The sequence below is a fragment of the Carlito syrichta genome, unplaced genomic scaffold, assembly GCF_000164805.1.
Source record: "Carlito syrichta isolate Samal-C Ts95f unplaced genomic scaffold, Tarsius_syrichta-2.0.1 Scaffold303580, whole genome shotgun sequence".
NCBI lineage: Eukaryota > Metazoa > Chordata > Mammalia > Primates > Tarsiidae > Carlito > Carlito syrichta.
Genome location: NW_007247676.1, coordinates 201688 through 219908, shown reverse-complemented (window position 1 = coordinate 219908; position 18221 = coordinate 201688). Strand labels below are relative to the sequence as shown.

The 18221-nt window shown below is 35.8% G+C and overlaps 1 protein-coding gene across 1 annotated transcript in view; it reads right to left on the bottom strand.

Moving 5' to 3' along the window:
• Positions 1-18221, bottom strand: part of LOC103261061 (peroxidasin-like protein) — a 334905-nt gene that overhangs the window by 145343 nt on the left and 171341 nt on the right.

Sequence of the window (18221 nt, the reverse complement as noted above, 5' to 3'; positions counted from 1 at the left end):
CCCGCGGGCTCAGGCAGTCCACTCATCTCAGCCTCCCAAAGGCGCGGGATTACAGGCTGAGCCACCGAGCCCGGCTAGCAATAAGCATTTATTAAGTGCTTTCTACGATCTAGGTACTACAGCTAGGCATCAGAAATATAAAGAGGAATAAGTTATCATGACACAAATTAAAAACATCCTTCACGTGCAGTGCCATCTTTGAGCATAAGTCGGAATATAATTGTCAAGCTTGCTTGTAAACTGCTGAAACTATTATAATTCTATTTACCACAGAATTTAAACTTTTTTTAGAATGGCCTAAATTTCCACAGTCTAGAATCTCAACATTAAGAAAAGAATGGCTAGTTTAAAAATATTTTTCTTTATTTCACTGTCTTGCTTAATATCTTCCAGTGCTGCTCTCAAAGATTATAAAGTGAAAGCCAAAGTCAGTAGCTTTCCCGTTATTTTGCTTTTTTTTTTCCTATTTCTTCCTGAGGTAAAACCCTTATTCTAAAAAATATGGTCTCCTCTTTCCTTAATCTAATCTTCATTCATTTTCCTTTTGAGCTTTTTTAGTCATTCTTTTGTCAGTCTGGAATGTTTTCCACTCAATCATTTTAAAATCACTTCTTGAGTGCTGTTACTAAGAGCTGGTAATTATATCACTTTCCTGCTGAGGAGTATAAAAAATCTCCAAAGCTACCTTGACAAATGGTTGATTCCTAATTTTTTTAAAAGTATAATTACAGAAAGGGGTCTTTAGAAAATTGATTCTTTGCTTTGATTTGAGATTTTGTGTCCTCACATGTGATCAGTATTGAAAAGTGTTCCATGGTTGCTTGAAAAGATAGTATAGTCCAGCTTTGTCTGTAGCAGATACATGTAGCCCAGGGTTTTAAGTTGTGCTTAGATATTCCTACTCATTTTGGTTCTTAATCTTTCTGAAAAAGTAGCATTAAAATTTCTCACTATAATTGGGTTAGTACAAATCCTTAGACTTCTCTAATTGAGTTTTACTTTTGAGCAGCTATTTTTGATAGGTAACAAAGGTTCATGAATCTTACATCCAAGTGAAGCACAACTTTCACCATTAAGAATGATCTAATGATAATATAATTACACTATTTCCTTGACATTGATTTTGGTTGACATTAATATTTTTATAGCACCTCTGTCTTTTTCAAACATGAAAAGATGTCTAACTATACATAAAAAAGCACTCAAGATAAAAATATGCATTTTTTCAAGGATATATATATGCAAGAAAATAGATATTAAATACTTTTTGTTTTTTAGAATTGTGAAGTAAATGTGAGAATTTGCTACATAGGTGAATTGTGTGCAGGTGATATGTGGGCTTCTCACGAGCCCTCTGTCCCTCTGATAGCAGATGTGGTACCCAGTGGGTGGCTGTGTACCCATTATCTCCTCTCCTTTCCTCTCTGCATTAGCAGTGCAATGTCAGTTGTTCCTGCCTCTGTGCCCACGTGCCCAAAGTTTAAGGCCCACTTATGAGTGAGAATATGCAGTATTCAGGTTTTTTTCTTTTCTGTGATAGTTCACTTAGAATAATGGTCTCCTGCTGCATCCATATTGCTGCAAAGACATGATTTTGCTCTTCTTTCTGGCTGTGTAGTATTCCATTATGTATATGCACCACATTGCATTTATCCAGTCCACTTTCAATGGGCATCTGGATTGGCTCCATGTTTTTTCTATTGTGAATAGAACATATATGTGCAGGTGTCTTTTTGGTAGAGCGATTTATGTTCCTCTGCATATATTCCCAGAAGCTGGAATTTTTCAACTTTTAGTTCTTTGAGAAAATGCCATACTGCTTCCCACAAAGGTTGAACTCGCTTACATTCCCACCAACAGTGTAGATGCATTCTCTTTTCTCCGCAGCTACACCAATACCTGTTGCTTTTGACTTTTTAATGATAGCCATACTGACCAGTGTGACATAGTATTTCATTGCGACCTTATTTGCATTTCTCTGATGATTAGAGGAGTTGAGCATTTTTTCATGTTTGTTGGCTAACTGAATATCTTCCTTTGAGAAATGTCTGTTCATGCACTTTGCCCACTTTTTAATGGGGTAATTTTTTTCTATCAATTTGCTTGAGTTCCTTATAAATCCTGGATGTTAGACCTTTCAAGGATGCACAGCTTGCAAATACTTTTTCCCATTCTGTGAGTTGTCTCTTTTCTCTCTTGATGGCTTCTTTTGCTGTGCAAAACTTTTTAGCTTGATAAGGTTCCACCTGTCAATCTTAGCTTTTGCTATGTTGCTTTTGTGGACTTGGCCATGAATTCATTGCCTACCCTGTGGTCCACGAGCATGTTCCCTAAGTTTTCCTCTAAGATTCTTATAGTTTGAAGTTTCGCATTTAAGCTCTTGATCCATCTTGAGTTAATTTTTGTGTATGGTGATAGGCAGTCACCCAGTTTCATTCTTCTGAAAGTGGCTAGCCAGTTTTTCCAGCACTTTTGCTAAGTACAGTTTCCTTTCCTCAATGTTGGTTTTGTTGAAGATAAATTGCTTGAAGATCGATTGCTTTATTTTCAGATTCTCTGTCCTGCTACATTGGTCTTGGTGTCATTTTTATATCATGATGTCTTTGGTTAATGTGGCCTTGTAGTAAAGTTTGTGGTCTAGAAGTATCATTTCTTCAGCTTTGCTCTTTTTGCTGAGGACTGCTTTTGCTATTCAGGCTCTTTTTACTTCCGTATGAATTTCTGTAGAGTCTTTCCTAGGTCTGTGCAAACCATACTGGTAATTTGAAAGAGATTGTGTTGAAACTCTAGATTGCCTTGGAGAGAAATATCTTGATGATATTGATTCTTCCAATTCATGAGCATGAGATGTTCTTCCATTCACATCTGTCACTCGTGATTTCTTTGAGTAGTGTTCAGTAGTTCTCATTGTAAAGGTCTTTCACCTCTTTAGTTAAATGGATGCCAAGGGATGTGTGTGTATGTGTGTGTGTGTGTGTGTGTGTGTGTGTGTGTGATGAACAGGATTTTGTTTTTCATTTGGTTCTCAGTCTGCTTGCTTTTGCTGTATAGAAATGCAGCTTTTTTTAGCACACTGATTTTGTATCCCAAGACTTACTAAAGACAATTACCAATGCAAAGAAGTTTTTGACACTCTTTAGGGTTTTCTAGCTATAGAATCATATCATCAGCAAAGAGGGATCATTTAACTTCCTCTTTTCTTACTTGAATATTCCAGATTTCTTTCTCCTGCCTGATTGCTCTGGCTAGGACATCCAGTGCTATGTTAACTAGGAAGGGAGAGAGTAGTAGACAGCTTTGATTTTTTCCAGTTCTTAGGGGGAATACATTTAGCTTCTGCCCACTAAGTATAATGTTGATTGCAGATCTGTCATAGACGGCTCTTATTATTTTGAGGAATATTCCTTCAATGCCTAGGTGTTTGAGAGTTTTTCTCAAGAAGAGATGTGGTATTTTATCAATTTTTTGCATCTAATAATACGGTGGCTTTATACCAGCTTTTCTGATGCATTACATTAATTTATTTACATATGTTGAATCAGTCTTGCATCCCAGGAATGAAGCCCATCTATTCATGATGGACAAATCCTGAAATGTGGGCAACAAATCCCTGATCAAAACCCCCAATGCCCATGCCAAAAGAGATAAGATAGACAAGTGGGATCTCATCAAACTGAAAAGTTTCTGCAAAGCAAAAGAAACCATCAAGAGAGTAGGGAGACAACCCACAGAATGGAAAAAAAATATTTGCCAACTGTATATCTGACAAAGGCCTAACATCTAGAATCTAAAAGGAACTCCAACGTGTGAAAGGAAAAAAACAAACAGCCCTATCAAAAAGTGGGCAAAAGATACAAATAGACACTTCTTAAAAGAAGACATACAAACAGCCAACAGATACATGAAAGAAAAAATGCTGACTCACTACTCATCAAAGAAATGCAAATCAAAACCACACTGAGATACCACCTAACTCCAGACAGGATAGCCATCATCAATAACTCCCGAAAAACAACAGGTGCTAGAGAGGATGAGGGGAAAAGGGAATGCTTCTGCACTGTTGGTGTGAGTGTAAACTAATACAACCTCTGTGGAAAACAGTGTGGCATTTCCTAAAAGATCTAAAAATCCCCCTTCTAGGAATACACCCGGAGGAACTCAAATCATTCTATAAAAAGGATACCTGCACACATATGTTTATTGCAGTATCATTCACAGTAGCAAAAACATGGAACCAACTGGGCTGCCCATCGAAAATGGACTTGATTTTTAAAATGTGGTACATAGCCACTGTGGAATATTATGCAACCATAAAGAAGGACAAAATTATACACTTTGCAGCAACTTGGATGGATTTGGAGTCTATCATACTCAAGGATTATCACAGAAAGAAAGAACTTTATACCACATGTTCTCACTTTAAATGGACCCTGAACATTTATCATAACACTATGAGAAAGGGTGCCGGGGGTGGGGGGGGCATGTAACATCAGTAAGGGTACCTGATCTCAAACCAAGTGGAGACCAAAAGTAGACCAAATTTTATCTGTATGATGACCAAGTGTATACCTAATCCTGAATTGTACCTCATATCTTTAAAATAAAGCTTAAAAAGAAATGTGCTGTTGGATGTGATTTGCTAGAATCTGTTGAGAAATTTTGCATCCTATGTTCATCAGAGAAATTGGCCTATAGTTTTATTTTCTGACTGGTCTTTGCCATTTTGGGGTATCGGGTTAATATTCCTCATAGTATGAGCTAGGAAGAATTCCATCCTTCTTGATTGCTTGGAATACTTTCAAAGGGATTGGTATCAGCTTTTCCTTGTACAGCTTGTAGAATTCAGATAAGAAACCATTTGGCCCTGGGCTTTTTTTGGCAGAAAGGTTTCTTATTACTGAGTCAATTTCTTGGATTGTTATTTGTTATTCAAGTGTTTGATTCTGTGCTTAGAACTTTCTTAAGCATTTCCTGAAGGGCTGGTCAGGAGGTGGCATATTCTCTTAGTGTTTGGATGTTTGAGAAGGATTTTAATTTTCCTTTGTTAATGAAGCTTAGCTTGACAGGATAGGAAGTTCTTGTCTGGAATTGTTTTTCTTTAAGAATGTTACAGATGGTTCCCCAGTCCCCTCTGGTTTATAAAGTTTCTACTGAGTAGTCTGCTGCAGTTGTGAAGGCTCTTTGGTAGGTGGTCTGTCCCTTCTCTCTACTTGCTTTTAGCATTCTTTTATATTCATGCTTACTTTGTAGAGATGAATTACGTCCCTTGGGGATGATCTTCTCTTGTAATAACTCACAGGAGTTCTCTGAATATATTGCGTCTGTACGGCAACCTTTCTAGTGAGGTAGGGAAAATTTTCTTGGATGACATCTTGAAATGCTTGTTCTAGGGTGTTCCGAGATTCACCTTCTTTCTCAGGGATGTCAATCAACCATAGATTTGGTCTCTGTACAAAACTTCAAATCTCTTGCAGGCTTTGCTCATTCTTCCTAAGCCTTTTCTCGTTTTCATGGACCTGGGCTAGGTCAGTATTTGATCCTTGCGCTCTGAGATTCTTTCTTCTACCTAGTCAATTCTGTGGTTGAGGCTTGTCATTATGTTTTGAAATTCTCAGAAAGAATTCTTCATTTCCATAATTTCAGATTGGTCCTTTCTTATAATGGTCAACTGAGCTTTCACCTCCCGCAATGTTTTTGTGACCTGGATTACCTTTGTGTCCACCTTCTTGTAGATCTCACTGTGTTTCTTTGCCATCCATAGACTGAATTTTATGTCTGTCATTATGGACAGGTCATTCTGGATGGATTCTGTTGCTTGAGATCTGGGAGGCCTGTTTGTGGATTTTGACTCATTAAGGTTTTGGGGATTGCTAGAGGTTTTTTGTTTGTTTGTTTGTTTGTTGTTTGTTTTGCTGGTTCTTCCTCACACTGAGGGCAGACTCTTCTCTTTTGAGTTCTTTTTCATTTTTATTTTTTAATTAGATAAGTTTGCTACTGTTGAGGGGTGGCCGTTCGTGTATGTGTATTTTTTTTTCCTGTTCTCCCTCCTCCAGCCTGTTTGTGGTGGGGGTAGGTGTGCTGCAGAGGCAGGAAGAGTAGCGACCTGGAGAGAAACTCTGAAAATGCTGACCGGTACAGTCTGGTAGAAGTGGAATAAGATATTTTTTCTGATTCAGAGTCTTTCCACTCCCTCAGGGACAGACAAGAGGGGTAGCCTCTTCCCCAGATCACTTGTCTTTCAGTAGGAGAGGCAGGCAGCCGGGCGAGGTCTTGCAGGTTGACTCTGGCACAGGTATTCTTGGGGGTATGGATTGGCTTCCTCCTTTCCGGGCAGGACTGCATCTTTTGCCCAGGGGTGGAAGGGAAGCAGTGGGGGGTGGTTGTTTCTCTGTCCGTGGGTGGGCGGGGCCCCTGCCAGGGCAATACTCTGCAGAAGCACCCCCGTTTTCGATCCCACCCTGTTCCATGGGGGGGGGTTGTTACCACCGTGTCACCCCCTGAGGACAAGCTGCATCTGCAACCCTGATCTGGGGCAGCAAGAGCTGCCGGTGCCAGACAGACTTCTCTGAATTGGTCTCATCATCACTGCCGGGTGCTGGGGATGAAAGGTGGGGAGGGCCCTATGCAGCACAAACCACTCCTGCAAGGTGTTTCCTACTAAAGCTTTCCTTGGGGTGAGGGCCAGAGGCTTCTGCTCGAAAGTCCCAGGAATTGGTTTCACATGGGACCTGTAGGTGCCCCTGTCTCTACCCAGGGCAGCCCTCTGGGCCCAGATGGAGTGAGAGGGGTGGGGCGTGAGGGAGGGGAGAGATTGCTTGAACTTTCTCTTGGCTGAGACTGCGAGGCCCTTGTAAGGTGTGGAGAGAAGAAAGGCTGCTATTTGCACTCAGCCCCTGTGTCTTGCGTTCTTGCATCTGCTTGCCTCCAAGGATGTTCAGGGCGTGAAAGTATCTGTCCTCTGCATCCCCAGGTGATCGTTTGATAGACCTCAGCTGGGGTTTTCAGGTCAACCCCCCAAAGCCCTATGTCCACTCCTCCATATAGACTTCTTTTCAGGGAGCTGTAGTCATGCCAGGTCTTCAGTTGGCGACCTTGGCCCTCTTCCCTCACCTTTATCTTTATTAGTATAATCTGGTTATTATCTTTAGCGATCGATGTTCTACTTCTCAGTATTGTAGAGTTTTAGATATCCCGCTTATCAATAGCATATAGCTGAATTTTTTAATCCAATTTTATGTCTTTCAATAGGCTATTTATTGTTTTTGCCAATGAATTTAAATGTATGATTAAATAATGTGTTTTCAATGTCCTGAGCTTTTTCTTTTTCTTTTTTCTTTTTAATTTCTATCTGTCCTTCCCTTTTGTTGGATTGACTCGTTTTCTTTGTTGACTTTTTCCCTTCTCCTATTACAGAAGAATCTATTTTTTAGTATTTAACCTTAATTTTTAATATGCCCTCTTAACAAAATCTAAAGTAGATATCATTCTCCACCTCAAAAGTGAGGCACACAAAATGATTTAATTGTGTTCTCTCTCCTTGCAACTCTTCTATTAATATTGTCTAACATTTTACTTTCTACTTACTTTAACTTTGTTCAATACTTAATCTAACAATTTCAGTTCATTCATATTCATCAACATATTTAAAACTTTCATTGTTCAACTTTGATTCTTGCATATCATATACTCCTTATGAACCTCATTTTCTACTTACTGAAGCACATCTATTTTTAGTTATTTCAGCAAATATTCCAGAGTAACACTCTATTATTTGTCTGAAAATGTTTTTATTTTACCTTGTCAGATAACTTAGCTTAATATAAAAATGAAGAAAATCACATTTTTCCTTAGCATCCTAAATATATTTTATTGCCTTCTGTCTGCTGTACAGTTTACTCCAAGAGCAATTGCTATACATTTGACGATAATCTGCCAATTATCTTGAAATGAAAGAGTTTATCTCTGATTGCTAATGTTGTGATTACAATGAACCAATTATAGATTTCTTTTGTAAATCTTATTTGGGAATCAATACAATCCTTACTCTAAAACTTTATGACTTTTTTATTTTGGGAAAATCCTCAGTTTTGCCTTTTTAACGTTTCTTTTAGTTCATTCTTTCTAGCATCTCTTTCTGGAACGTCTGCTGATACACGCAGAACCTTTGCAGTCTTAACAATCTAAAATCTGGTTTCTTCTCACAAACCTACTTTCTAATTCTCTAATTCCACCTTTGGTTGTGTCTAATCAGTTCTTAGCTCATTCCTCTAAGGACCCTAAAGTCAAGATAGTGGTTATCTCTAAGGGAAGATAAAAAATAGCGAAAAGAAAGAGACATGTAGGTAGTGTCTAATATGTTGGCAGTATTTTTTTTCTTAACTTGGTTCATGTTAAATAGATGTTTATTTCAAATTACTTGTTATGCCATAGTTTACACTTCATGCACTTTCAATGGATATATTACCTTTCTATTACAAAATACTCAATAACACACAATCAATAAGTTAAGACTTGATGTTAAACATTTATTATTATAAACATTTCCCCTTCATCTTTAATTTTTTAACATACAATAGTTAATATTTTAACAGATATTTCTATCTATACTTCATCCTTCCTTCATCTTTTTCTTTCTTTTTAGATTTATTTTCCTTTCAAATTCATCTTAACTTATTTAACCATTACATTTGAAGTCTTTGTGTCATAAGGTCTATCAAGCAATATGATCTTTCACTTATTCCTTGCTACATAGTGGTCAGTACCTTTATAACCTTGAACACATCATTTTTTAATTTAAATTTTAAGAAGGCAGAGCAAGCAGTTTTAAGACATTACACACAGCAATTTGTTTCTCAGGTGCCCTTGAACAATCTCAAGATGAAAATAAATTGAACACTTCTATCAACTAAAGTCTTTCTCCTGGGCTAGATTCCAAATTTAATAGTATTCATAATTACTTTCTCTCCAAGCTATTTTTAACCTATGCTAAGTAGATTTGTGCAAGAATTAAAAACACATTTTACAGTCATGGCTGTCTTTCTAGCCATAATTAGAAATCCAAATTAAATACAAAAAGAATATAAACAATTTACAGTATCTTTTAGAGAATTGTATAGAAAGAAACAAAAAAATCAGTTGATTAAACACCTGACAGAAAAAAAATCCATGAAATTTTGTCCAAGAATGGAAAAGAAATCATGCTGGTTATCAATAATGAATTTATGATAATGTTAGTACCCAAGTAATATCACTGAATTGTATAAGGTAGGCGGTTCATTTTGTGTAACTATTTTATGTTACTTTTCCATCCTATTTTAGCAGTTTTAACTTTTTAAAAGTTGGTTATTAATATTTAATTGTACGCCTACAGGTTTTTAGGCTCATAGATTTTGTGTTTTATCAAACAGTACCACGAGAATAAAATAAATTATTACCATTTTAAATAATGTTTCATGTCATGTATTGCCAACTCACTTAAATAATTCTATGCAGATTTACCATTGGAAAGTTGCAATATCAAATAGGAAATATTAGTTTAATACTAAAATAACTAGAGCTACATCAAATTATATTCAGATTTAAAAACAAGCTAGTTTGTTACTAGTCCCAATTATTTTTTCTAGAAATAATGCAAAACTATTTGTCAGTTTCAGAATCACTGATGTGAACAAATTTTAAGGATAAATCTTCTAGATAGCTTATGTAAGTCAAAAAAAAGAGTTAAAGACATATTTATCTTGAAAAATTCTGATAATTTTAGTAGTCTCTTCTCTAGATAAATGAGTTTAAATAAGAAAAAAGGATTACTGAAATAAAGAATAGAATTACAATGCATGCCCATGTTCAGTATTTATTTGTCACGTATATAAATTATCTTAGGTCTGGGATTCCCTCCAGTACAGGAAGTGAAGTAGACAGTGTTTCCTGAAGGTACTTCCACATCTGGGGGCTCAAATGTAATTCGGGGACTCTCTGTAACACAAGAATTGTTAATGTATTTTTCAAAAACTCAAAATTATGACATTCTAAAATATTGTTGAGAAAAAGCTATTGGCCATTTTGATTCATTTCTACATTAAAGTTTTACACATCATACTGCGTTTATTCCATAGTACATGTACAAAGCTAGACATTAGACATATATTTGACTAAAACTTTAGAAGTCTGAAAGATTCACTTCTATGAAGTAACTTTCCCTTTGCTTTTATTTCTAGTAGTTCAATACAACCATATTTATGGAAGGAGTTTGATTTTATGGGTCAATTTTTCAAACCGAGTACTTAGATTGAGCTTACAATTCTACAGGCACTCTCTCTGGACAATTACCCATCTAACTACCCACTTTATAAATTTTACAAGAATTTATATGTCTAAACCTCAAATCTAGTTGAGCAAAATTACATGTCAATATAAATTGTTAATATAAATTTCAAATGAAAAGACATGAGTAGTAAAACATGAAAACATTTAAATTTCTTTTAATGAGAAATGGAGTTTCTTATTCTTAATGAATCAGGTAATATTATTGAATTTAAATTATAGAGAACAATGTATTGAAAAGACTGTTTTTTTTTTTTTTTAATTTTTTGAATTGGGGGTCTTTCTCTGACACCCAGGCTGGAATACTGAATTGCAGTAGTGATTATGGCTCACCGCAGAAGGCTCAGGTAGTCTTGAGCTGGAACTATAAGCATGAGCCACCATGCCTGGCAATTTTGATTTTCTGTAGAGATGAGGTCTTGTTATGTTCCCGGGAGTATCTTTCTGAACTCTTGTGCTCAAGCAATCTATCGGCCTCAGCCTCCCAAAGTGCTGAGATTACAGGCATGAGCCACCATGCCCAGCAACTTTTCTATAGTAAATTTCACCTACATTTTCAAAATCTTTCTAAATGACAAAACTCCTTTTAAGTGTATTATTTGAACTATCCTTCATTAACAAATAACCATGCATATCATTTCTGTAGACATTCCACAGGAATTTAGTAATCTTGCCTACTTCATTTAAAGTCTATATACTCAACATCTTGGCATTGCCATTTTTATAAAAATGGAGTTTATTCACTTGTGTTTTAATTTTTAAAAAATAATTCAACATCAGCAATGGGCCAGGCAAGATGCTAAGACTTGTGATAAAGCAGTGATCAAAACATACAAGGTCTCTGTACACAGAGCTGTGTGTTTCATTGAAGCAATTGAAATTAAACATACATGCAAACACACACATACACACACACAACACAGTAACAAATTTTGAAATGCTTAGAAGGAAAATAAGTAATGTTTTGATAGGTTATAGGAAAAGACCTGATTCAGTGTGTGAGGGGTCGGGAGATGGGAGGGGAGAGGGTTATATAAAGCTTTCTCAAGTAATTAGTATTTAAGAAGAAGACCACTTAAAAAAACAGAAGAATATTGTAGGCAGAGAAAACAGGGTGTGAAAAATCCTTGAGTTGAAAAAAGGGTTAAGAACCTCCAAGAATGGAAAGACCATCACGGTGCTACCTCCCTGAGTAAAGGGAAGAGTAGGTGATTGGAGGTGTACAGGGTCGCCGGGAGCTAATCGTACAGAAAATGTTGACCACCTTAAGAATTTGTGCTTTATTTTAAGGTGGAAAGCTATAGAAAGATTATGGGTGAAAGAGTGATGTAATCAGATATATGTTTTTAAGCAATTTTCCCAAAGATTAGAGAGAGGAAAATGAAAGCTGGAACATCAATTGAGATATAAGGCAATCCAGGCAAAACTTGATTGATGAACTAGAAATCGGCAGTAAAGCTGAAAACCATGAGATGTTTTTTCAGCAATAAAGACCAAGTCAATTTTCTTCTCAATCTGAATGGAGTTGGATTATATTAATGTGATTTTCCAAGTTACCTGCCTAGACAACTTCAAAAAATGACTTGCAATAGAAGAGTATTATAAAGCAAATTTCAGTTATAAACAATCATCTGAGTGACTCTACAAGAAGCTGAATTTACATACACAGGCACACCAGTATCTGTGTTCATTTGTTTTTATTTAAAACTATATATAGGGTTAGATGGAGTCTGGTACTTACATTAATAACTTTTAATGAAAATAAAATAATATTGTGAAAAGCCATCATCAGTTATTTAAGTAAAGCCTGATTGTTTCATTAAGGTTGTCAGAATGTGAATATATGCTTATTCTATCAAGGTTTTCATTATTTAAAAACTTAAAAAGAGATAGCAAAACTGATTTTTATTACTTCAGTCATATTTATGTTGCCATTATAAGGGGAAAAATATTAATTACTGGATTTGCTGAAGGTTTTTCTTAGCAGTGAATCATAGCAATTATTTGCTCTAAAGTTGAGAAATCTAAATTATTGATTATTGATAATAAGTGATACTGAGGTAGAAGTGTAGAAGTGTTGGATACCACTTCTAGTGAACTTGTTGAGAATCTTTTTTTTCTCAATATTTCTCCTCTGAAATTATAGAGATTGGATTAATTGATCTTCAAGGACTCTCCCCAATTATCCAATTTACGATAATAAAAACTACTTTAAATTAAAAATGCAAATGATGGAAATAACATTGGCCATATTATTTAAAAATGCTTGCTAATAATGCAAATGCAACATTATATAATGAAGCTTTACAGAAAGAGAACAAACAAATTTTCTATCTTATAAACACATAGAAATTTATGTATCTGATTTCCTCTACTGTTACTGAAACGACCGAGTGCCCTTGCAGTCTTCTGGGATATTTTCACATAGCAGCAGCCTAAGTTTGGTCACTTTGGGCATAGCCTTGTAAAAGTTCCCCCAACCACATCAAATCATAGTCACAAACCAGAGCATTGGAATCCAGACGCCCAGGAATAAGGTAAGAATTGCAAATGCTTATAAAGTGACGATTAATTTCTATGAAGACTCTTTTGAGTGGAAATACTTAATATCCTCTGATTTACCTTCTCTGTCACATGTTTTACTTCATAATTTCCAGTTACCAAAAAACAAACTTTAAAAATTGCTTACTTAGTTGCATATCTTGCACAGAGTAGATACATTTCCACATTTACAGTGTATTGGGAAAACTGCTTTCATATTTGAAAAACAGTTTCCCCTTACCATGTACTATATTGGTTATAAATAAATAATTTTCAGGTAAAATGAACACTTAATTGCCTTAGAGAAAACAAAGAATTAAAACCGCAAGTACTGAAATGTTAGAATCTGTTTACATGTTAAAGAACAGAGATAGCATAATATGATGGGGGTATTTTAATTTTTTTATGGAGGTTATTAAAAGAAATAGTAGAGGCTTTATTGCTCAAAGGAGGCTTGTAAATGTGCTTGTGCATGAATCACGCAGCTAGCCCAGAGACATGTCTGGCTCCTGTCTCTTGTAAAGCTCCTGGACATCAGTATGGACAAGCATGTGTTCCCTGTGTTTTCAATTTGTCCTAAAGAATAGAAGCCAAACGTTTTTTATTATGCTCAAAAGCCCGCCTAAAATGTCCACCTCTTGAATTGCCACTGGCAGATTATAATAGGACGGCTATGGCCCTTTTCATTTCTTGATGGTATTTCCTGATAGGCACACAAGTTACTTATTTTTGCCAAGTTTTACAATATTTCCCTAATTGTTTCTGGCATTTTTTTTTTCCTCATGAGATAATATTGATAGATAGCCAAAGAGATTTCGGGCATATATCTTCATTCTTGCCAAAAAAGATGTGTAGCAAAGGGCACAGAGATGATGCATTTCTAAAATTTTTAATTTGAAAGATCGTGGGGTACAATTCAGAGTTAGGTATACAAATGTTCATTATGCAGGTACCCCTATTGAGAGGTGTGCGTTATTTTTTTTAAGTCCATCCCAATGGATTAGAAAGGGAGCTCAATGAAACTCACAAGTCTGTCGAGGGTGGCAATCTGGTCACACTCTACCTAAGAAAACTCCAACTATAAAATTAGCATATTTATGGTAAGTTTATGTTAGGTTGCTCAAATGCATTAATATAATAAGGGGTATTCTTTGTGACTTGAGCAGACTGTAAAATGCTATGACTTTTTAATAACCTTAAATCAAAATTATTCATGCATGAAAAGCCCCCAAAAACGTTTGTAAAAATAAACATAAAAGTGAAATCTAAAGAAACCAATTTTCAAATAAAATTTAAAAGTCCCAGCTGTATTAATTTAAACGTTTGCATCAATATCAAGTTACAGGAACAGGCAAACCTGAAAGTAATAATGCTATTCCCTAGATTTAGAATTTAGAAAACTTCCCCCCAAAACTGTATATATTTTAATAAATTTAAGAAAGATTGATTGCCTGACAGTTTTGTGAAGTGTATTGTAGATGCTCAGTCCATAAGATTGTTACATTTTATTTAAATGTTATTTTATGCTGAAAATGATAGCTATATTTTATAATTTTAAATTGCTAAATTAAAGGGGAAAAAATGTTGACCTCATTAAAAAGTTACTCAGTGATACAGATATTATTGGCTTCATGCTTCCAACAAGACTAAACTAAACTGAGAAAATAGTCATAGCTAAAGTAGAGAATTCTTTCAGCCTTGTCTAGAGTAATGTTAACCTCCACCAGTACTTGATGAGGCACGCTTTGTTAGTTCAGTTGTACTTGGCTATTTCTTGTCACTCACTGATTTATTGTATCGGTCACTTGGATCTATTTGAGCATTATTGTGTCCAATATTCACATTATATTTTGAGTGTCATTTCTGGTAATTTTATTAAAAGGAGTTTACAGCTAAACAAATATTAAGGAGTAAGGTCTCACTTCAGTACCACCATGACATTCCTCTGAGTTAATCACAAACAGGGATGTGGGTAAATATTCCTTGGAAATATACAGGCACAGGGCCCTAGAAGTCTGGAATGTTCCTTCCCTTCCCCAGAGGTCATCATTGCTTACTTATTTGTCCTCTATTAGTCCATGGTCACACTTTCCCTTCTGTGTCCTCATACTTGTGTATTTGGTAACAATTGAGCACAAGACTTAATTTATTCTTCTTAAGACCGTCAACTTCAATTAAGGTATTCATCCATAGTGGGGAAACAAAGTATGAACAAAACAATGAAAGGATACGCATTTTCACTTATCATCGAAAAACTCATTTTATATTTGGAAAATAACATCGTAGTAGAACTGTACTTTGGTATAATAACCTGGGGACCTTTATAAATAGTTTCAAAATTTATAATAAGATAATATTTTTGAAATAAGAAACATTTTCACCATAATTTAGAACCATGCGTTTTGAAAAGTAAAAAGCAATAGAGTATCTACAATAAGAAAAGTGTTCCATTTTGACAGTGTTCTTACATCAAATATATCACACTAAGTGTAATAAATCAAGAATCACAACACTAAAATAATTGTTCACTTGGATATATTCACCGTTCAGTGAAAACTTTCGAAGGTAAAAAAATGGTGCCAGAGAAATTAATGTTTTCTATTTTGAAATTAGAGTCCTATATCACTTGAATTTACAGAATCCCTTTCATGTAAAGATCCAAATACACTTTTCAAAAGATGTTTTATTAATTTTCACAGTACACATGTGAGGAATATGGTTGTAAGTTAGAAATGGTATGGTACTGATGAAGAAAGGTGTCTCCCCTCAAGTGGTGATAAAGCAAATGGGATTCCTGCTGGTTTGTAGCCTGAACAGGACATAAGTTTGAGAATTTGTAATAACTAAGTGTAAGTATCCACCAGTCTCAGGATCTCACGAACCCTGGAGCAATTTGCTCAAATTGGAGGTCAGTTTATTTAGATGTATGTTCCAGCAATGGAGTGAATGCTGTTTTAACAAATGTAAAGGGTTGCAACAGAAAAGCTGCTACCAAAACTTAACATGAAAAAATAATAAAAACAGATGAGAAAAAAAAGAAGGGATTTGGCACTTCAAGACATTCCCTGAGTCACAGAAGGAGAGAATGACCCAGATAGAAATCTATGTAGACACGAAACACTGCATGGGAATTATAATTGCAAATTTACAAAGACAGTGACTCTAATCATAAGTGATGTAACAAATCTAACAAAAGAAAAAGAGGGCAAGCAAAAAATAAGACAAAATATTTCTCCCACCAGCAAAATGAAGCAATGTATGATCCTTTTACAAAATGTCTTGACATTTTGTATTTCCCACATAGGATTTTAAAACAAGAAGCGATGTATATATTATACCAAATGACTGTGGTACAACTAGTTCTGACAAGTAAGAAAACTTTGGCAAAAAAAAGACAGTGATCATGAATGGAACCAGTGGTCATTAACTTAATTGAAACAACTCAGAAACAAAAAGTCAAATACCACATGTTCTCACTTACAAGTGAGAGCTAAATAATGTGTACGCGTGGACAGAGAGAGTAAATAGCAGAGAGTCTGAAAGAGGAGTCTGAGAGATGAGAAATTACTTCATGGGTACAATGTAAGTTATTCAGGTGATGGCTACACTAAAAGCCCAGATTTCACCACTATGTAATGCAAGTATTAGTATAAAGACGACACTAAATGTTAGTTTCGTATTTAGTATAGCATAAGGGCTGTAATACTATTAGTAATACACTATTTTTTTAACTTTTTTATTTTAGCTGATTTTTTAAAAATTTTAAATTTGGGCGCAATTTAGTATTAGGTATACAAGTGGTCACTGTACAGGTGAAGCTTGGGCCTTCCTTTGGTCCCCACTTTGCCTGGTTTGAGATCAGGTACACTTCTTGATGTTATGTGCCCCTCGTCCAGCAGTTGCGGTGCTATCAATCCCTTTCTTATCGTATTCTGGTAAATGTTCAGAGTCCACTATGAGTGAGAACGTGTGGTTCTCAGTTCTTTGTTTCTGTGATGGATCACTGAGCATTATGCACTCTAAATCCATCCAGGTTGCTGAGAAGTCCATAGTTTGTCCTCTATGGCTGCATAATATTTTGTCCTTCTCTATGGCTGCATAATATTCCAACAAGTATATGTACCACATTTTTCTTTTAGCCAGTCCAGTTTTGATGGGCTGCACGGCTGGTTCCATGTTTTTTCTGTTGTGAACAGTGCTGCAATAAATATGCATGTGCAGCTATCTTTTTGGTAGAATGATTTGAGTTCCTCCAGGTATATTCCCAGTAGGGGGATTGCTGGGTCATATGGAAGGTCAATTTCTAGTTCTTTTAGGAATCGCCACACTCTTTTCCACAGAGGCTAAACTAATTTGTAATCCCACCAAAAGTGTAGAAGCGTTCCCTTTTCCCCATATCCTCACCAGTGTCTGTTGTTTTTTGTTTTCTTAATAACGGCCATTCTTACTGAGGTTAAGTAGTAACTCCTGTGGTTTTGATTTGCATTTCTCTGATGATTTGTGAGACTGAGCACTTTTTCTTGCGTCTGTTTGCTGCCCATATAATACACTATATTTAAAATTATTATAATTTTTCTGTTCTCCATTTTGAGAATGCTCTTACATTTAATATCACACCAAGTATAATAAATAAGAGCCCTTCTGATGGTATTCAGTTAAGAATCACAACACTAAAATAATGACTCACTTGTACATATTCACTGCTCAAATATTTAGCAAAGTGCATGTAACAAAACTACACTTGTATCTCCTAATCTGTGCACCCTGTCCTCTCCTCTCTCTTCCCTACCCCCTACTCGTAGGTTTGATGTGTCTGACATGAGAATTACCAAGGTGGGAAGAGGAAAGACTTGAAGAAAAGGGCTACAAATGAATGAAATGTCTTCTTAATTATTCATGATTCCTTAAAATGCTAAGATTCCAAGCATCATTTCCATGCCCTAATTGGCCATGAATTTATTTTCTACGGGGCTCTTTTTTACTTGATTATAACACCCCCCTGCTCATGGACCCGTTTGCAGCACCCAACATTAGAAGAATAACAGCAACAGAAATGGTCTCCAAGACAGGGGACAGGTACACCTGTGTGAGTGTTCCACTGTGTGCTCTCTGACTGGTATCTGGGAAGCAGGCATCTTTTCTTCACATGATAACCAGAACTTATATTTGCATGTAGGGAGGGGGAGGAATAACACATAATAAGAATGTCAGCAGTGCCGAAGCATTCACACAGAGGAGTCAAAAGACAAGCAGAGTGAAGGAGTGAGTTACACAGGCAGATAGAAAGTGAGGCAAATGGTCAGACTGACAGAAACTAGGAAGCCCATGGAGAACCAAGATTGAGAAAGGATTGGGACCTT